This window comes from Bufo gargarizans, chromosome 2 (genome assembly GCF_014858855.1).
Source record: "Bufo gargarizans isolate SCDJY-AF-19 chromosome 2, ASM1485885v1, whole genome shotgun sequence".
Classification (NCBI taxonomy): Eukaryota; Metazoa; Chordata; class Amphibia; order Anura; family Bufonidae; genus Bufo; species Bufo gargarizans.
The window spans coordinates 139,960,981-139,983,044 of NC_058081.1; the positions used below are offsets into that span (position 1 = coordinate 139,960,981).

The 22,064-nt window shown below is 42.5% G+C and overlaps 1 protein-coding gene across 1 annotated transcript in view; it reads left to right on the forward strand.

Annotated features, from left to right (window-relative positions):
* LOC122927566 (AP-3 complex subunit sigma-2) overlaps positions 1–22,064 on the forward strand; it is an 88,450-nt gene that overhangs the window by 37,602 nt on the left and 28,784 nt on the right. The gene's annotated exons all lie outside the window — the stretch shown is intronic.

Consider the following 22,064-nt stretch of genomic DNA (forward strand, 5'->3'; position numbering starts at 1 on the left):
CACTTTTCTGAAATTTCTATTCTTGGGGTGCAACAGAGGGCTTCAAATGGGACATGGTATAAACAAAACCAGTCCTGCAAAATCTGCCTTCCAAAACCCATATGGTGTTCCCCTCCTTCTATGTGCTACCGTTCGGCCAAACAGTAGTTTACGACCACATATGGGGTGTTTCTGCAAACTACAGAATCAGGGCAACCCATTTTGAGTGTTGTTTGGCAGTTAACCCTTGTTTTACTCCTGGAAAAAATTGATTATATTGGAAAATTTTCCAAAAAATAGAAATTTCAAAATTGTTTCTCTATCTGCCATTAACTCTTGTGGAAGACCTAAAGGGTTAATAAAGTTTGAAAAAACAGTTTTGAATACCTTGAGGGGTGTAGTTTCTAGAATGGGGTCATTTTTGGGAGGTTTCTATTATCTAAGCCTCACAATATGACTTCAAACCTGAACTGGTCCATAAAAAGTGGGATTTTGAAGATTTCTCAAAAATTTCAAAATTTGCTTCTAAACTTCTAAGCCTTGTAACATCCCCAAAAAATAAAATATCATTCCCAAAATGCTACAAACATGAAGTAGACATATGGGGAATGTAAAGTCATCACAATTTTTGGGGGTATTACTATGTATTACAGAAGTAGAGAAACTGAAACTTTGAAACTTTGAAATTTGCTAATTTTTCTAAATTTTTGGTAAAAAATGTATTTTTTTATGCAAAAAAAATAACTTTTTTGACCCAATTTTAGCAGTGTCATGAAGTACAATATGTGACGAAAAAACAATCTCAGAACGGCCTGGGTAAGTCAAAGCGTTTTAAAGTTATGAGCACTTAAAGTGACACTGGTCAGATTTGCAAAAAATGGCCCGGTCCTTAAGGTGAAAATGAGCCCGGTCCTTAAGGGGTTAAAGGGGTTTTCAAGGATTTTAAATTTGATGACCTATCCTCAGGGCAGGTCATCAAAATCAGATCGGCAGGGGTCTGACACCCGGCACCCCCACTGATCAGCTTATTTGAAGAGAAGGCTGTGCTTGTGCGAGCGCTGTTCATTGTTTACCAGCTCACTGTCGACATCGCAGTGGCCAGCATGTGTAATTGTAAGAAGCCGTCCCATTCACTTCAATGGGACTGCTCGTTTCTATACACTTGAATAGGAAGGAGCCGTCCCATAGATGTGAATTGGACTGCAATGTTGACAGCGTGCAGGTAAACAATGAAGGGAAGGGGGGTCATAAACACTTTTTTTATTTTTTTTATTGCTGATCCGCGTGGCCGTTTGCAAATTATAGAGCAGGTCCTACTCTTGTTCATTTTGCAGATGAGAATAGCCCTTTCTATTGATAGGAGTGAGAAAAACGTGAATATGCACGTAAAAGATCCATGTTTTGCAGACCTGTTATGTGCATGAAGCCACAGAGTGAAAATGTCCTGAACATCAATGAATAAAAAGAACCTTAACCCCAATGCGCCTTTTTACAGCAGTCACTAAGGGGCCTCCAAACATGAGAGCCGGACTCCTGCTGTAACCGGTTAAAGGGGTTGTTCAGGTTCAGAGCTGAACCCAGACATACTCCCATTTTTTAACCAGGCATCCCCCTAATATAAGCATGGGAGCATTTCATGCTCCAATGCTCTCCTTTGCCCTGTGCTTAATCACGCAAGGAAAAGGCTTTTTTAGAAGATCCGGTGACGTACCTGGCTCTCCATGGGGAAAGCTAGGCAGAGGCTTCCGGGGAGCTGTCACCAGCACTAATGGGTGGGCTTTAGTGCTGCCCTAGCATTTAAAACTGCTAGGGTAGCGCTAAAGACCACCTATCAGAGCCGGTGACGTCGCCGGCAACACTGCTAGGCGGAAACCTTTGCCTAGTAGTGTTAAAAACATAAAAAAGAATGAAACCCCCTTTGTGGAACTAGTAAAGGATTAACGTTTTATTAAATAAATAAAAAATAAAATAAAATATACACCTTCTTTTAGAAGAAAATTGCTAAATTAAAATCCCCTCCACATATTTGGAAGACAGAGCCATATATGCTGACAGTTTTGCCTTTAAGAAACAAAATTGCCCTTTTTTTATACTGATGACCTATCCAGACCTATGTGATGAAGGAGGTCTGACATCAGGGGCCCCCACTGATCAGTTGTTTGAGAAGGTAGCGGTGCTCCTGTGAACACTGCGGCCTTCTCTCTACTTTCCCTAGGCCGAGTGAGGACACCTTCATCTGTCACGTCGCCTAGACTCATCTCAGCCACAAAGAAGTGAATGGGGCTGAGTGTGATACCAAGCACAGCTGCTATACAATGTACGGCACTGTGCTTGGTGAGCAGGGGAAAGGCTGTGGCGGTCATAGGATCGCCGTTGCCTTCTCAAACAAAATCTTGCAAAACCCTTTTTAACTTTCAATCTGTTTTAAAATATAATGAGGTACTTCATTGTGCCAACAATAACCCAGTTATAATTGTGTGCAGCATGTACCAACCTCATTTATATGAAGTGGAACTTCTTCTAAGTATGCTTTAGCTTGATGGATTAATTAGCTGGAATTGTGTAACTTTTTGTTATACAGTACTTTGTCATAGGCAAGCACACACTGTTCTTCTCCAGGGATACATGTGTTTTTTTTTTACACTGTAACCAGTACCAAAGCAATCATAGATGGTTAACAATGCCTTTCCAGATCATCTACTATGATCTCATGACCAAGGCATGTAAGATAATGCTATTAGCACTGTAAAGTTATCTACGAGCAGTTAGTGCATCTCTTCATAAAGACAATCGGTATCCCCAAGTGTTGATAAAGTCCACATCAGACGTTCTCAGCCTTGGAGTGGTTACATAACCTCAGTAGTCTCAGAAGTTTCTAGTTGTGGGCTCCATGGAGTAATGTTGACAAATGGGAAAGTGATTTTCAAGTATCCGGCTAAGAGAGGGAGTGATCTTCGGACCCACCCTTTGGATTGTAAATGCCACACATTTAAGCAAAGCTAACCGTGGGATGTTTTATAAACCGGCACTTTCACAATTTTCTGGAGAACTGCACTCTAACTCCTTGGAACTAAAGGTTATATCCACATGGAAACCTGCTTTACAGCTTACATATCAATCTAATCTCCATAAATGTTGAGTAATTTTGGAAATGCCTTCATCACATTACATTTATACTGATCTCATGTTAGAGTGGTTATTGATCTCCTGTTGTAACTCATAGCTGCATCAATTCTGCTGCTTATCAATAACAAAACTGTTGTCAGCCATACCCTGAACAACTTAGCTTACTTTTGCATAGATTACTATACAGTTCCTGATGTCAAGACTACACTTTTTAGATTGCAGTGTACATGATCAGTATCCCTGCTGCTGATGAGTGAGCAAAAGGGTGCTGAGACATATCAGCTCTAAAGTCTGCAGAACTCTGATACCAGCTGGGGAAGGTAATGCAAGCTGTAACCCAGGATCAGTCCAAACCTAAGGCCTCATTCACACGACCGTAAGTGCGGTCTGCAAAACATGGATCCCAGCAGTGTGCACGCTACCATTTTTGTTTCTATTACTTCTTGTAGAAATGTCCTATCCTTGTCTGTAAAACTGACAAGAAGAGGAAATGATCTACCTCTTTGCAGACTGGCACGAAGTGCTGTCTGCAACTATTGTGGGTCTATTGAAATAAATGGGACCGCACCTGATCTGCCTTTTCTGGATGCAGGCTGAAAATATGACTGTGTGCATGAGGCCCAAGGCTGGGACTACATGGAAATCTTGGGTGCAACACCCATGCAGCCACTAAACAGGTCACAGCACGGCTCGCAATTTACCGTGACCCCGAAAGCACAAAAAAATCCCAACTATAGCAGTAACCACTGTGAACATACAGTGAATGTTGAGATGGAATGACAGTCATGATCATGGTCATTGGGGAGAATGGGGGGGCAGGAGTGTAGAGGGTTGAGTGAGTGTGGATGTAAAGGTTCAGCGGGGAACTGAGTTCAGTAGGGTGACAGCTGTGGGGAAGAAGCTGTTGCTAAACCTGCTGGTTTTAGTCTGAAGGGTCCTGTAGCGCCTTCTGGAAGGAAGTAGCAGGAAGTGGAGTCCCTATAATGCGTTGTGCAGTTTTCACCGCCCTCTGCAGTGCCTGATGGTCAGCAACAGAGCAATTCCCATACCAAACTGTAACACAGCTGGTCAGGATGCTCTCTATTGCACAGCGATAGAAGTTACCCAGTATGTCAGCAGACAGGTGGGTTTTCTTTAGTGTCCTAAAAAAAAGAGGAGCTGATGTGCCATCTTCCCACCAGGCTGGAGATGTTGGTGGACCAGGACAGATTGTCAGAGATGTAGGTCCCCAGGAACTTAAAGCTGTAAACCTGTTCAACAGCCGTGCCATTTATGTGGATGGGGTCATGGGTGTCTCTCTTCTCCTTCCTGAAGTCCACCTTAAGCTCTTTTGTCTTGCTGGTGTTCAGGAGCAGGTTATTGTCAGCACACCACACAGCTAGGTGCTTTACCTCTTCCCTATAGTCAGACTCATCGTTTTCAGTGATGAGACCAATCACCGTGGTGCCATCTGCAAACTTAATGATGGAATTGTCTCCATACCTAGGCCTGCAGTCATAGGTGAAAAGGTAGTAGAGGAACGGGCTCAGCACACAGCCCTGTGGAGTGCCAATATTGAGTGTGATGGTGGTGGAGCAGTTATTTCCTGACGTAACATGCTGGGATCTGTTGGTCAAAAAGTCCATGATCCAGTTACAGATAGGGTTGCTGATTCCAAGATCCACAAGTTTAGTGATGAACTTGGAGGGAATGACTGTATTAAATGCTGAGCTGAAATAAAAAAAACCTGCATTCTTGCATAAGTATTCTTGTTGTCCAGGTGTGAGAGTACACAGTGAAGCGCTATAGATACAGCATCCTCTGTACTCCTATTACTTTGATAGGCAAATTGGAGAGAACCCAGCACTTCATATCTATAGGCGTGAATGCTACAGGGCGATAGTCGTTCAGGCACATTGGTGATGAGTGTTTTGGCACTGGCACAATAGAGGTGGTCTTGAAACACGCTGGTACTACTGCCCGGGCAAGCGACCGGTTGAAGATGTCAGTAAAGATCCCTGCAAGCTGCTCAGCACATGCTTAAAGCAGATGTCCAGGAATGCTGTCAGAGCCAGCAGCCTTGCGAGTGTTGATACTTCTCAGTGCATTATGGACATCTGTGATGGTGAGAGTGAGGGTATGGCAGTCATCAGAGGGTAGGGTTTTGGCAAACTTTTCCTTATTGTCCTTGTCAAAACTAGCGTAAAAATCATTTAGTTCATTGAGGGAGGACAACGTCATGGCTGTCTGTGGGGAATTGCTGAGCTTATAGTCAGAAATGGCCTGAATGCCTAGACACATGCGTAGTGGGTTTGATAAAGTGTTCCTCCACCTTCAGCTTGTAGCTGGGCTTGGCCTTCTTGATGCCCCTCTTCAGGTCTGCCCTGGACGTACTGAAGGCCTGAGCGTCACCTGATCTGAAGGAAATGTTACGTGCCTTTAGTAGAAGCCGCACTTCCTTGTTCATCCATGGTTTCTGATTTGGGTACATTGTGATCTGCTTTTCTGTGGTAACATTGTCAATTGTGGTGTTGATGTACTCCAGTACTGAGTACGTGTAAGAGTCGATGTTAGTGTGAGAACCAGAGGTGGCCAGAGAGGCAAACATGCTCCAGTCAGTGTCTTTAAACCTGTCCTGGAGTACAGAATCTACCCCTGCTGGCCACACTTTAATTATCTTCACTGATGGTTTCACACAGTTGATAAGCGGTGAATACTTGGGGGTGAGTAACAAAGAAAGGTTATCAGGCTGTCCCAAGTGGGGGAGGGGGCGTTGCCTTGTAGGCTCCAACAATGTTTGTATAGACATGGTCCAAGGTTTTATCCCCTCTGGTATGGCAGGAGACATGTTGATGAAATTTAGGTAGCGCTGACTTTAGGTTGGAGTGGTTAAAGTCACCCGCTACAATAAATGCAGCCTCAGGGTGTGCACATTGTTGTTTGCTGATGACCGCATGACGTTCGCTCATAGCAAGCTTGGCATTAGCATCCCGTGGGATATATGCAGCTGTTATAGTGGAGGTGAACTCCCTCAGCAGATAGAATGGTCTACACTTAACCATGAGATACTACAGGTCAGCTGAGCAGTGTTTTCCAACAATGACAGAGTTCGTACACCAAGCCTTGTTAACATAAATGCACAGTCCTCCGCCTCTTGTCTTACCGGAATCATCTGCTATTCTGTCCGCCCGGAGAGTATGGCGTCCGACCAGCTCGACAGCACTGTCTGATATTCCGCTGTGTAGCCATGTTTCCGTGAGTATCATGACATTACAATCCATAAGTATCCTGTTGTCAGTGATCCAGTCGCAACTCATCCATTTTGTTTACCAGGGACCGCACATTAGCAAGGAAAATGCTGGGTAAAGAAAGCTGATACAGTGTTAGCCTTAGCTAAGGGCTCTTTCACACCTGCGTTCTTTTCTTCCAGCATAGAGTTCCGTAGTCGGGGCTCTATGCCGGAAGAATCCTGATCAGTTTTATCCTAATGCATTCTGAATGGATAGAAATCCGTTCAGGATGTCTTCAGTTCCGGACCGGAACGTTTTTTGGCCGGAGAAAATACCGCAGCATGCTGCGCTTTTTGCTCCGGCCAAAAATCCTGAAGACTTGCCGCAAGGCCGGATCCGGAATTAATGCCCATTGAAAGGCATTGATCCGGATCCGGCCTTAAGCTAAACGTCGTTTCGGCGCATTGCCGGATCCGACGTTTAGCTTTTTCTCAATGGTTACCATGGCTGCCGGGATGCTAAAGTCCTGGCTGCCATGGTAAAGTGTAGTGGGGAGCGGGGGAGCAGCATACTTACCATCCGTGCGGCTCCCGGGGCGCTCCAGAGTGATGTCAGGGCGCCCCAAGCGCATGGATCACGTGATCGCATGGCACGTCATCCATGCGCATGGGGCGCTCTGACGTCATTCTGGAGCTCCCCGGGAGCCGCGCGGACTGTAAGTATACCGCTCCCCCACTCCCCGCTCCTACTATGGCAACCAGGACTTTAATAGCGTCCTGGCTGCCATAGTAACACTGAACGCATTTTGAAGACGGATCCGACTTCAAATACTTTCAGTTCACTTGCGTTTTTCCGGATCCGGCGTGTAATTCCGGCAAGTGGAGTACACGCCGGATCCGGACAACGCAAGTGTGAAAGAGGCCTTAGCTGTTAGCCCGCCGTGCTTCATCCGCCTTTGTTTACGGTCCCTGCGCCGTCTTCGAGCACTTATGGTCGGCCGAGTAGCACTTACGGTCCCTGCGCCGACTTCTGGTCGGGTGTTCTTGTTAATTCAGGGATGAGCCGTAGGTTGCTGATAAAACAGTCGGAGTTGTGTAATCCTATATCCAAAAGCTTATGTTGGATGTAGGATGTAAAAGCGAAGCTGCTCTGAACGAACAGACCCGAAATGTACAAAAATAACACTTCTAACTTGCAAAATCAGAGGAGACGCTGGGCCTCGCGTGGTGCACGCGCCGCCATCTCAGATCTTAAACTTGAGGCCCAAGAAGAAGGAGCACATGGATTTTGCTTCCTTCCCCTCTGAAACTCCTTAACCCCTTAGTGACCACCCATACGTGTTTTTACGGCGGTCACTAAGGGGCCTTAGGCTGGGCCGTCGCGTTTTTACGGCGGCCCGGTCTAAGCGCTGCACGGATCCCCAGTGCAGCGGGGAGCACGGACCCGGCTCTCACATGAGAGCCGGGACCCTTCTCTAACAGCCCAGACCGGCAGGAGTGCCGATCCGGGCTGTTTAACCCTTTACATGCCGGGCGCGATGGCGCCCGCTGCATGTAAAGTGGTGACAGAGGGAGCGGACTCCCTCTGTCTCCCATCAGCACCCCGAAAATGAGATCGCGGGGTGCTGATGTATTCGGAAGCTTACCTTGCTTCCGATCAGGGCCCTGAGCCTGTCTACAGTTATCTCCAGCAGGCTGTGCCTCTCTGGCGCAGCCTGCTGGTCAAGGTTTGAATAGCATTGCTATTGAAATGTAATGCATTTATAGAGATAATGCATTACATTTTAAAAGCAATCAAAATACTGTATATTATAGTCCCCTTGTGGGACTTTTAAGTAGTAAATGTTTTTTTTAAAAATACACATTTATTAAATAAAAAAATTCCATAAAATAAAAAAATATGCTTTTTTTCCATTGAAAATACGCTTTTCAATGAAAAAAATAGCAAAAAGAAAATATCCCCCATATGTTTGGTATTGCCGCGTCCGTAACGACCCGGACTACATAAATATTACATAAATTATCCCCTATGGTGAACGCCGTAAAAAATAAAAATAAGACAGAATTTCTAATTTATTCTTAGTTTCCACCGAAAAAAACGTAATAACAAGCGATCAAAAAGCGCCATTTACTCCAAAATGATACCAATGAAAAATACAAGTTGTCCCTCAAAAATCAAGCCCTCACACAACTCCATAGAAAAAAAAAAAAAAAGTTATGGGTCTTGTGAAGTGGCAATGCAAAATCATTTTTTGGGTTAATAAAAGGGGTTTTATTGGAAAAAAAAGTAGTAAAACGTAAAAAAAATTATAAGTATTTAGTATCACTGTAATCGTACTGACCCAGAGAATAAAGATATTATGTTATTTGTACCGAACAATTAACGCCGTAAAATTTATAATGTAAAAACGCAGTGGCAGTATTGCTATTTTCCCCCATCTCCCTCCCAGAAAGAGTTAATAAAAGTTATTCAGAAAGTTATGTGTACCCCAAAATGGTGCCATTAAAAACTACAACTTGTCCTGTGTACAACAAGCCCTCATAAAGCTATATAGACGAAAAAATAAAAAAGTTATAGCTCTTGGAACGAGACCATGAAAAAAGGAAGAAAAACGCTGGGTCATAAAGGCCCAAACAGGCTTGGTCACTAAGGGGTTAAATGTCTGATAGGTTGGAGTCCTGGAAGTGGAACCTGCACCTATCATGAGAATGATGGGTTTGCACTCCAGAATGGAAGAGGCAAGGCATGCATTTGGCTCTACTGCTTGCAGTTTATGAGAGCTGCTGAGACATCCAAGTGTTTAAACTACAATGAAGGTAGCTGCTCTCGTATATGGTCAGCACTCCTCATCTACTTTCTGTAGTGCTGCATAGTGGTCTGGAGATTCCTACTCTGCCAGAATATAGGGATACCAGAGATGGTGCCAAACAGTGCACCACTCCTTTCTGACATGGAACTTTTATTTGAGTAGCCACCAGGGCATAAACCATCATATAGGTAATGTTGCTGTTTGCTTCTGCAGTTAGTGCATGGGGAATGCTACCATTACATGTATACTTTTTCTGTTTCTGTCGCCTTCCTTTTTGTTGAGTGATCAGTGACTTTATTCAAGTTGCTTTGGTCGAGAATACCCTTTTCTATGTAGAAACCTGTCAAATTGAACATGATGTCTTACCTGCAGGCATGCTCCCCTTTGTTGCGGCCATGACTTCTTATGATCTTGGCTGCAGTGGTTATGTGCCTGTATACCGCACATGACTGCTGCAGCCAATCACTGGTTGCAGTGGTATATGGCACAAGACTGCTGAGGTCAGTGATTGGCTGCAGTGGTCACGTGGTATACAGGCACTTTACTGCTGCAGTAATGAAAATGAAACTAAAGTCGGCAGGATTGAACGATGGCTCTGGAGTAAAGGGATATTGGCAAGTATACATTTATTGTTTTTAGGACTTTCTTCAATATTGACACTAAACTCCACTTGAAATTGATTAAAGGGGTTATCCGAGATTAAAAAGCTCCCCCATATGGGGTGGGGGGGAGAGCAGCCAATGGCAGATGGGGAAAAGCCTCTCTAGCATCACCCACGATGCTAGGGAGGCTCGTCCCCGCCTGCCATTGGCTGCTCCCCCACCCCGACATCAGATGTCTTCATCCAAACAGGGAGAGAAACGGCAGTGGCGGTGTGGGGAGTCAGAAAAGTATATTCATTGTGAGGGGCCCGGGCATATGGGTCTTGGATAACCCCTTTGAAGCTTCCGATAAAGAGTTTGTTAACCATTCTGAACTGCTGACACAAATAGTTTAGGGCTGTGGAGAACAGGGCAAACATGCCTTTTTTACAGCTCCTATTGTTGGGAATACTGTGATTATGAACTTTATTTTGCCAGATTCCTTTTCTGCAAGTGCACTGGAGGCAGAGTTTCACTGAGAAATGCATTGCTTTGCAGCCCCTCCTCTCTGTTCTGGATGATGGCTGTAGCATCCAACCAGGAGGCCACTACAGCTGAAACAGAGAGAATCCATAGAATTCCAGTAAGATAAGCTCTATGGTGCTTTTTGGCAGTGGATTTAAATTATATATTCAGAAAAACTTCACACCCTTTCACTTCTTCAAACTTTAAGTTTGTCCCCATCATTCTGCTAATTTGTTGAAAAGGAAAAACTGAAATCTTGCGTTGACATAAGCATTCAGACCCTGAAGGCAATGATTACAGCCTTCAGTCTTCTTGGGTCCAATTTCACAGGGTTTGCAAACCTGGATTGGAGGATTTTCTGCCATTCTTCTTGGCAGATCCTCTCAAGTTTTGTCAGGTTGGAAGGGGACCACTGGTGGACAACCATTTTCAGGTCTTTCCAGAGATGTTCGATTGGGTTCAAGTCCGGGCTGTGGCTTGACCACTCGGGGACATTCATAGTGTTGTCCTTAAGCCACTCCTGTGTTTTGGCTGTGTGCTTAGGGTCGTTGTCTTGGAAGGTGAATGTTCAGCCTAGCTTGAGGTCCAGAGCACTCTGAATCAGATTTTCATTAAGAATATCTCTGTACTTTGCGCCGTTTTTTTGTTGCAAACTTGCATGTGTCTTTTACTGAGGACAGGTTTCTTTCTGGCCACTCTGCCCTAAAGCCTAGATTGGTGGAGTGCTGCAGTGTTGGTCAGTCCTCGGGGAGTTTTTTCCAATCTGCACACATAATATTTGGAGCTCAGCCAGAGTGACCATTAGATTCTTGGTTATCTATCTTGCCAAGGCTCTTTTTCTTCCAATTACTTGGGTCTGCCAGCAATAGGAGGAGTCCTGGTTGTTACAAACTTCTTCTGTTTAAGAATTAGGCCACTGTACTCTTGGAAACTTTCAGTGAAGTAGACCTTTTTTTGTAACCTTTCCCAGTTCTGTGCTTCTCTCGCACAATCCTGTCCTTGCACTCTACAGGCAGTTCTTTCCTCCTCATGACTTTGTTTTTGCTATAGTATGCATTGTCAGCTATGAGATCTTATATAGACAGGGTTGTGTTTTGCCAAATCTACTGAATTTGCCACAGGTGGACTCCAATTGAAGCGTAGAAACATCTCAAAGATGATCAAGAGAAATGGAAGACCCCAGAGCTACATTTCAAGTGCCTTAGCAAAGGGTCTGAATACTTACATTCCTGCAAAATTTAAAGGATAACTGTCACACTTAGACCCTAATTTCAATTTTCATATATGTAGTTACTAATAACATGATATTCCAGAATCAGTTGCTATTAGACTGACTTACCCCATATTTAATAAGATTCAGCCCTTAGCAACCAGTCTGCATAAAACGGCAATTTCACTATTCAGTTAAGATGGCCGCCACTGCCCTCACCCTGAGGCTAATCCCGCCGGCCCTCACTAGCCAGTAACAATAGCCCCCCAAAAGTGTCAGTAACCACAGCACTCCCCCCTAAAGGGTTAATCTCCTGCAGCACAAAGGGGTCCTCTTACCACATGTTGCTTTCATTTATACACTGAGCAGATGGCAGATCTCCCTTCCCTGGTCTGCGCTGCTTCGGCCCTGCATTGTCCCAGTCTGCTGAGTGAGGGAGCGTCTGCCAAGCACAGGGACAGGGAGAAGTGCACTCAGCCCAGGCACTGTTATCAGCTGCTGGGGAGGACCTGGCTTTAATCATTTACTTACAGTCCCTGGCTGTCAGGAATGTAACCTTGCAGGCTGCGTGCTTCTGCGTCCTCCGTCCTTCAACATATAGACGGACCATGCCTAGCAACCTGATTTTAAGCACAGATAAAAATAGGTAGTACAGGGAAATTGAATACACAGTGAAAAGTTGAAATAGGGCCACCAGGGAGATATTAATCACCACAATCCAATACTCCAAAAAATAAAATAAAAATAAAATGACAGTTAAACTTTAAGTTTTTCCTTTTTAATAAATTTGCAAAAATTTCTAAAACTCTATTTTCACTCTATTATTATGGGGTATAGAGTACAGATTGATGGGCGAGAACTTGATATTTATTTATTATTATTTTTTTAGCACAAAGTTGCAACATAACAAAGTATGCAAAAAAAATGAGTCTAAAGACTTTCCAAATGCATTGTAATCTATTTTTGACTTCTAAATCCAGCAAAATGACTGGTTTGTATGGGTTAAAGCAATTTTTTACAGCAAGCACCTTGCAAACAGCAATAATCCTCCCAGAATCCTGGTTTCTTTTCATGTACAGGTCCTTCTCAAAAAATTAGCATATTGTGATAAAGTTCATTATTTTCTGTAATGTACTGATAAATATTAGACTTTCATATATTTTAGATTCATTACACACCAACTGAAGTAGTTCAAGCCTTTTATTGTTTTAATATTGATGATTTTGGCATACAGCTCATAAAAACCCAAAATTCCTATCTCAAAAAATTAGCATATCATGAAAAGGTTCTCTAAACGAGCTATTAACCTAATAATCTGAATCAACTAATTAACTCTAAACACCTGCAAAAGATTCCTGAGGCTTTTAAAAACTCCCAGCCTGGTTCATTACTCAAAACTGCAATCATGGGTAAGACTGCCGACCTGACTGCTGTCCAGAAGGCCATCATTGACACCCTTAAGCAAGAGGGTAAGACACATAAAGAAATTTCTGAACGAATAGGCTGTTCCCAGAGTGCTGTATCAAGGCACCTACGTGGGAAGTCTGTGGGAAGGAAAAAGTGTGGCAGAAAACGCTGCACAACGAGAAGAGGTGACCGGACCCTGAGGAAGATTGTGGAGAAGGACCAATTCCAGACCTTGGGGGACCTGCGGAAGCAGTGGACTGAGTCTGGAGTAGAAACATATAGAGCCACCGTGTACAGGCGTGTGCAGGAAATGGGCTACAGGTGCCGCATTCCCCAGGTCAAGCCACTTTTGAACCAGAAACAGCGGCAGAAGCGCCTGACCTGGGCTACAGAGAAGCAGCACTGGACTGTTGCATGTCATTCGGAAATCAAGGTGCCAGAGTCTGGAGGAAGACTGGGGAGAGGGAAATGCCAAAATTCCTGAAGTCCAGTGTCGAGTACCCACAGTCAGTGATGGTCTGGGGTGCCATGTCAGCTGCTGGTGTTGGTCCACTGTGTTTTATCAAGGGCAGGGTCAATGCAGCTAGCTATCAGGAGATTTTGGAGCACTTCATGCTTCCATCTGCTGAAAAGCTTTATGGAGATGAAGATTTCATTTTTCAGCACGACCTGGCACCTGTTCACAGTGCCAAAACCACTGGTAAATGGTTTACTGACCATGGTATTACTGTGCTCAGTTGGCCTGCCAACTCTCCTGACCTGAACCCCATAGAGAATCTGTGGGATATTGGGAAGAGAAAGTTGAGAGACGCAAGACCCAACACTCTGGATGAGCTTAAGGCCGCTATCGAAGCATCCTGGGCCTCCATTAAACCTCAGCAGTGCCACAGGCTGATTGCCTCCATGCCACGCCGCATTGAAGCAGTCATTTCTGCAAAAGGATTCCCGACCAAGTATTGAGGGCATAACTGAACATAATTATTTGAAGGTTGACTTTTTTTGTATTAAAAACACTTTTCTTTTATTGGTCGGATGAAATATGCTAATTTTTTTAGATAGGAAATTTGGGTTTTCATGAGCTGCATGCCAAAATCATCAATATTAAAACAATAAAAGGCTTGAACTACTTCAGTTGGTGTGTAATGAATCTAAAATATATGAAAGTCTAATGTTTATCAGTACATTACAGAAAATAATGAACTTTATCACAATATGCTAATTTTTTGAGAAGGACCTGTAGTTTAAAGGGGAAGGGTATAGGAGATTGGTTTTTTGAAGTAACTGCACTCAGAACTTTTAAGTGTAGTAATTCTTTCAAGCTGATACCCTCTCATTAATGCCTTCTGAAAGGCATGTGTATCAAGCATTGCATTTTTTTCTCTATCATTTTATAGCTTGGTGTCTATAATAGTTCTTTCCTTGATTTAATACAGATGGGCTGTACATGCACTGATTTCCTGTGGAAGTTATGTTGAACTTGTGCTTTTTTTAAAATAGCAGATAAGGGATTGCCTGATTCAAAAAAAAAAATATCAAGTAATCACTAGAGATGAGCAAAGTCGCTTCGCTAAATAATTTGTTATAATACTGTATGGAGATTCGTCTCCATACAGTATTAGAATGTATGGGCTCCGATGAGCTGAAGTAATGTATTGTAATGATCAATTACTGAAATTACATTTTATGTGGTGATAACTTTAAAATGCTTTGACTTATCCATGCCATTCTGAGATTGTTTAAGTTTCAATTTCTCTACTTCTATAATACATAGTAATACCTACAAAAATAGTTATTACTTTACATTCCCCATATGTCTACTTCGTGTTTGGATCATTTTGGGAATTATATTAAATTTTTTGGGGGATGTTACAAGGCTTAGAAGTTTAGAAGTAAATCTTGAAATTTCTCAGAAATTTTCAAAAAACAACTTTTTACGGACCAGTTCAGGTCTGAAGTCACTTTGTGAAGCTTACATGATAGAAACCACCCAAAATGACCCCATTCTAGAAACTATACCCCTCAATGTATTCAAAACTGATTTTAAAAAACGTTGTTAACCCTTTAGGTGTTCCACAAGAATTAATAAAAAATAGAGATACAATTTCAAAATTTCACTTTTCTGGCAGATTTTCCATTTTAATATTTTTTTTCCAGTTAAAAAGCAAGGGTTAACAGCCAAACAAAACTCATTATTTATGGCCCTGATTCTGTAGTTTACAGAATCACCCCATATGTGGTCGTAAACTGCTGTACTAGCACACGGCAGGGCGCAGAAGGAAAAGAATGCCATACGGTTTTTGCTAGACTGGTTTTTTGGACACCATGTCCCATTTGAAGCCCCCCTGATGCACCCCTAGAGTAGAAACTCCATAAAAGTCACCCCATCTAAGAAACTACACCCCTCAAGGTATTCAAAACTGATTTTACAAATGTTGTTAACCCTTTAGGTGTTCCACAAGAGTTATTGGCAAATAGAGATGACATTTCTGAATTTAAATTTTTGGGCAAATTTTCCATTTTAATCCATTTTTACCAGTAACAAAGCAAGGGTTAACAGTCAAACAAAACTCAATATTTATGGCCCTGATTCTGTAGTTTACAGAAACACCCCATATGTGGTGGTAAACCGCTGTACGGGCACACGGCAGGGCGCAGAATGAAAGGAATGCCATAAGGTTTTTGGAAGGCAGATTTTTCTAGACTGTTTTTTTTACATCATGTCCCATTTGAAGCCCCCCTGATGCACCCCTAGAGTAGAAACTCCTAAAAAGTGACCCCATTTTAGAAAGTACGGGATAGGGTGGAAGTTTTGTTGGTACTAGTTTATGGTACATATGATTTTTGGTTGCTCTTTATTACACTTTTTGTGAGGCAAGGTAACAAGAAATAGCTTTTTTGGCACACGTTTTTTTTGGGGTTATTTGCAACATTCATCTGACAGGTTAGATCATGTGGTATTTTTATAGAGCAGGTTGTCACGGACGCGGCGATACCTAATATGTATAATTTTTTTTATTTATGTAAGTTTTACACTATGATATCATTTTTGAAACAAAAAAATCATATTTTAGTGTCTCCAGTCTGAGAGCCATCGTTTTTTCAGTTTTTGGGCGATTATCTAAGGTAGGGTCTAATTTTTTGAGGGATGAGATGACGGATGGATTGGCACTATTTTGGGGTGCATATGACTTTTTGATCGCTTGCTATTACACTTTTTGTGATGTAAATGACCAAAAATGGTTTATTTAGCACAGTATTTATTTTTAATTTTTTACGGTATTCATCTGAGGGGTTAGGTCATGTGATATTTTTATAGAGTCGGTTGATACGGACGCGGTGAAACCTAATATGTAACCCTTTTTTATTTATGTAAGTTTTACACAATAACAGCTTTTTTAAAACAAAAGAAATTATGTTTTAGTGTCTCCATATTCTGAGACATAGTTTTTTTTATTTTTTGGGCGATTGTCTCAAGTAGGGGCTCATTTTTTGCGGGATGAGGTGACGGTTGGATTGGTACTATTTTGATGGGCGTACGCCTTTTTGATCGCTTGCTGTTGTACTTTTTGTGATGTAAGGTGACAAAAAAATTGTTTATTTAGCACCGTTTTTATTTTTTACGGTGTTCATCTGAGCGGTTAGGTCATCTGATATGTTTATAGAGCTGGTCGATGCGGACGCAACGATACCTAATATGTCTATGTCTTTTCCCTATTTTTTTTACTTTATTTTTGGAAATTGACGTTTTTTTTTTTTCTTGAAACTTTTATTATTTTTGTAAAACTTTAATTTTATTAACTTTTTTTTCACTTTATTTTTTGTCCCACTATGGGACTTCAACATTACAGGGTCTGATCCTTATTTCAATACAGCACAATACATCTGTATTGTGCTGTATTGAACTGTTAGTGTCTTAAGAGTTGCCTAGGAGACCCAGCCTTGGGGCTTGGGGCTGCCATGACAACGATCGAGTCCCCGCCACAGCACAGCGGGGACCCGATCCATCAGGTGAAGGAGCGCAAACCTCCCATATGCCGCGGTCAGCGCTGACCGCGGCATATGAGGGGTTAATCCACCGACATCTGCGTTATCGCCGATGCTGGTGGATGCAGCAGGGATCCGGCGGTCAGTAACCGCTAGAACTCTGCTGCTGACCGGGGGGAGGAACGACTCCAGAACGAGAGAGCTCGTCCTCGAGCGCTAAGTGCCCGCGTTTGAGGACGAGCTATCTTGTCCTGGGTCCTTAAGGTGTTAAATTAATAACACACAAATAATTAAATGTTACCATGTGTTTATTGAACACACCATGTAAAACATTCACAGTGCAGGTAGAAAAAGTATGTGAACCCTTGGATTTAATAACTGGTTGAACCTCCTTTTGCAGTAATAACTTCAACCAAACGTTTCCTGTAGTTGCAGATCAGACGTGCACAACGGTCAGGAGTAATTCTTGACCATTCCTCTTTACAGAACTGTTTAAGTTCAGCAATATTCTTGGGATGTCTGGTGTGAATCACTTTCTTGAGGTCATGCCACAGCATCTCAATCGGGTTGAGGTCAGGACTCTGACTGGGCCACTCCAGAAGGCGTATTTTTCTTCTGTTTAACCGTTTCAGGACCAAGCCATTTTTTACCTTAAGGACCAGGCTATTTTTTGCAAATCTGACCAGTGTCAGTTTATGTGTGAATAACTTTAAAACACTTTTACTTATCCAGGCCGTTCTGAGATTGTTTTTTCGTCCCATATTGTACTTCATGACACTGGTAAAATTAAGTCAAAAAAAAATTTTTTTTTGCACAAAAAAATACCAAATTTACCCAAAATTTGGAAAAATTAGCAAATTTCAAAGTTTCAGTTTCTCTACTTCTGTAATACATAGTAATACCCCTAAAAATTGTGATGACTTTACATTCCCCATATGTCTACTTCATGTTTGGATCATTTTGGGAATTACATTTTATTTTTTGGGGACGTTACAAGGCTTAGAAGTTTAGAAGCATTTTTCGGAAAATTTCCAAAACCCAATTTTTAGGGACCACTACAGCTCTGAAGTCACTTTGTGAGGCTTACATAATTGAAACCACCCAAAAATGACCCCATTCTATAAACTACACCCCTCAAGGTATTCAAAACTGATTTTACAAACTTGGTTAACCCTTTAGGTGTTGCACAAGAGTTATTGGCAAATAGAGATAAAATTTGAGAATTTCATTTTTTTGCCTAATTTTCCATTTTAACCCATTTTTTCCACTAACAAAGCAAGGGTTAACAGCCAAACAAGACTGTATCTTTATTGCTCTGACTCTGCCGTTTACAGAAACACCCCATATGTGGCCGTAAACTACTGTACGGCCACACAGCGGGGCGTAGAGTGAAAGGTGCGCCGTATGGTTTTTGGAAGCCAGATTTTGCTGGACAGTTTTTTTGACACCATGTCCCATTTGAAGCCCCCTGATGCACCCCTAGAGTAGAAACTCTATAAAAGTGACCCCATCTAAGAAACTACACCCCTCAAGGTATTCAAAACTGATTTTACAAACTTCGTTAACCCTTTAGGTGTTGCACAAGAGTTATTGGCAAATAGAGATAAAATTTGAGAATTTCATTTTTTTGCCTAATTTTCCATTTTAACCCATTTTTTCCACTAACAAAGCAAGGGTTAACAGCCAAACAAGACTGTATCTTTATTGCTCTGACTCTGCCGTTTACAGAAACACCCCATATGTGGCCGTAAACTACTGTACGGCCACACAGCGGGGCGTAGAGTGAAAGGTGCGCCGTATGGTTTTTGGAAGCCAGATTTTGCTGGACAGTTTTTTTGACACCATGTCCCATTTGAAGCCCCCTGATGCACCCCTAGAGTAGAAACTACATAAAAGTGACCCTATCTAAGAAACTACACCCCTCAAGGTATTCAAAACTGATTTTACAAACGTTGTTAACCCTTTAGGTGTTCCACAAGAGTTATTGGCAAATAGAGATGAAATTTCTGAATTTCAATTTTTGGGCAATTTTTCCAGTTACAAAGCAAAGTTTAACAGCCAAACAAAACTCATTATTTATGGCCCTGATTCTGTAGTTTACAGAAACACCCCATATGTGGTCGCAAACCGCTGTATGGGCACACGGCAGGGCGCAGAAGGAAAGGGATGCCATATGGTTTTTGGAAGGCAGATTTTGCTAGACAGTTTTTTTGGGCACTATGTCCCATTTGAAGCCCCCCTGATGCACCCCTAGGTTAGAAACTCCAAAAGAGTGACCCCATTTTGGAAACTATGGGATAAGGTGGCAGTTTTGTTGGTACTATTTTAGGGTATATATGATTTTTGGTTGCTCTATATTACACTTTTTGTGAGGCAAAGTAACAAAAAATAGAAATTCTGAAATTTCATCTCCATTTGCCACTAACTCTTGTGGAACACTTAAAGGGTTAACACAGTTTGTAAAATCAGTTTTGAATATCTTGAGGGGTGTAGTTTCCAAAATGGGGTCACTTTTTGGAGTTTCTACTCTAGGGGTGCATCAGGGGGCTTCAAATGGGACATGGTGTCAAAAATACCAGTCCAGCAAAAACTGCCTTCCAAAAACCATATGGCATTCCTTTCCTTCTGTGCCCTGCCGTGTGGCCATACAGCAGTTTACGACCACATATGGGGCATTTATATAAACTACAGAATCAGACCAATAAATATTGAGTTTTATTTGGCTGTTAACCCTTGCTTTGTTACGGGAAAAAATTGATTAAAATGGAAAATTTCCCAAAAAATAGGTGTTTTGGCACAGTTTTTATTTTTTATTATTTGCAACGTTCATCTGACAGGTACGATTATGTGCTATTGTTATAGAGCAAGTTCCTACGGACGTGGCAATACCTAATATGTCTACCTTTTTTAATTTATCTAGGTTTTACACAATAAAATCATTTTTGAAACAAAAAAAATCATGTTTTAGTGTCTCTATAGTCTGAGAGCCATAGTTTTTTCAGTTTTTAGTCGATTGTCTCAGGTTGGGTATCATTTTTGCGGGATGAGATGACGGTTAGATTGGTACTATTTTGGGGTGCATATGACTTTTTGATCGCTTGCTATTACACTTTTTGTGATGTAAGGTAACAAAAAAATGGCTTTTTTGACACCGTTTTTATTTAATTTTTTTTACAGTGTTCACCTGAGGGGTTAGGTCATGTGGTATTTTTATAGAGCAGGTTCTTACGGACGTGGCAATACCTAATATGTCTACCTTTTTTTAATTTATCTAGGTTTTACACAATAATATCATTTTTGAAACAAAAAAAAATCATGTTTTAGTGTCTCCATAGTCTGAGAGCCATAGTTTTTTCAGTTTTTAGGCGATTGTCTCATGTAGGGGCTCATTTTTTGCGGGATGAGGTGACGGTTGGATTGGCACTATTTTGGCGTACATGTGACTTTTTTGATCACTTTTATTATCTTTTTTGGGAAGTAAGGTGGGCAAAATTTCTATTTCCTCATAGTTTTTATTTTTTTATTTTTATGGCGTTCACCGTGCGGGGAAATTAACATGATTGTTTTATAGATCAGGTCGTTACGGACGCGGCGATACCTAATATGTGTAGCGTTTTTTATTTATTTTATTTTTATTCAGTGATAAATGTTTTTTTTTTATCTTTTACTTTTTTCACTTTTTTTAACATTTTTTTGACCCAGACCCACTTGGTTCTTGAAGATCCAGTGGGTCTGATGTCTGTATAATACAGTACAGTACAATATACTATACAGTACTGCACTGTATTTTACTTACAGTTTGCCTGAACAGACCTATGCTTTCAGCATAGATCTGTTCAGTACCATGGACAGCAGGATGCCTGAGAAGGCATCCTGTTGCCATGGGAACCTTCCCCGTCTGTCACAACTGCGCAGACGGGGAAGGGTGAGGACGGGGCTGGCGGGGGGCTCTCTGGGGGCTCTCTCCCTCTCCCATCGGGGGCTGCAAAGGCACAGCAGCCCCCCGATCGGAGAGGGAGGGAGCTCTCTCTTACTGTTAACCTTTTCCATACAGCGGTCCGTACGGACCGCTGTATGGAAAGGGTTAAACGGCTGACATCGCATCAACGATGTCAGCCGTTTATACCAGGGTGCCAGCAATGTGCTGGCACCCTGGTATACCCACTGTACACCAGCGATTATTGAAGGGGAGGCGGGCGGGGGATCGCGATCCCGCCTGCCGCACCGCCCGCCTCCCGCACGGCCCGCACCGCCCGCAACCCTCCCCCTGCACCACCCGCCCACATAATACTATTCAGGGGTGCAGGGGGGGGTAAAAAAACGTGATTTTGGTAATTTTAAAGTTTCTGATCCCTGCGGTCAGGGACCGCAGGGATCAGAAACGGCATAAAGCGCTAAAAGCCGCAGGTCTGAATTGACCTGCGGTTTGAAGCAATCGCCGATAGGGGGGGTCACAGGACCCCCCTCGGCATTGACACTGGGTGCCTGGCTGTGTGTAACAGCCGGCACTCAGCGCTGTCACCATGTCTGCAGACATGGTGACAGTTTAATGCCATGACGAATATACTCGTCATGGAGCACTAACTAGCAGTGTTTTATGACGAGTATACACGTCATAGGTCGGGAAGGGGTTAAGCCATTCTGTTGTTGATTTACTTCTATGTTTTGGGTCGTTGTCCTGTTGCAACACCCATCTTCTGTTGAGCTTCAGCTGGTGGACAGATGGCCTTAAGTTCTCCTGTAAGTAATTCACAAACTCGTGCTAGACTTCATTGAATAATTTCAGTAATTGACTAATAGCCTGTCAGAGGGCAAGGTCGACTGACGTGGTAAATAATTAACTAGTGTATCACAGACTACCACTATTTAAAACATAGCCTTTAAAGAGGACCTTTCCTCAGTTTAGCCCTAGTCTAATTATGGCTCCCACTAATGCCATGGTACTTTTTTTTTTTTTTTTTGTCAAAGATTTGATTTTGGCACCTTATATAATAATGAGCCAACTCTGTTATACTAGGCGGAGACTCTCAGTTTCGCTGGGGACGGTTCTCTTCTCCCTGGCTGTGAGCGCATCCAATCAGAGCGCACCACTCTTAGCCAGGCAGAATGAGCTCCTCCCTGGCTAAGAGCGGTGCGCTCTGATTGGATGCGCTCACAGCCAGGGAGAAGAGAACCGTCCCCAGCAAAACTGAGAGTCTCCACCTAGTATAACCGAGTCGGCTCATTATAATATA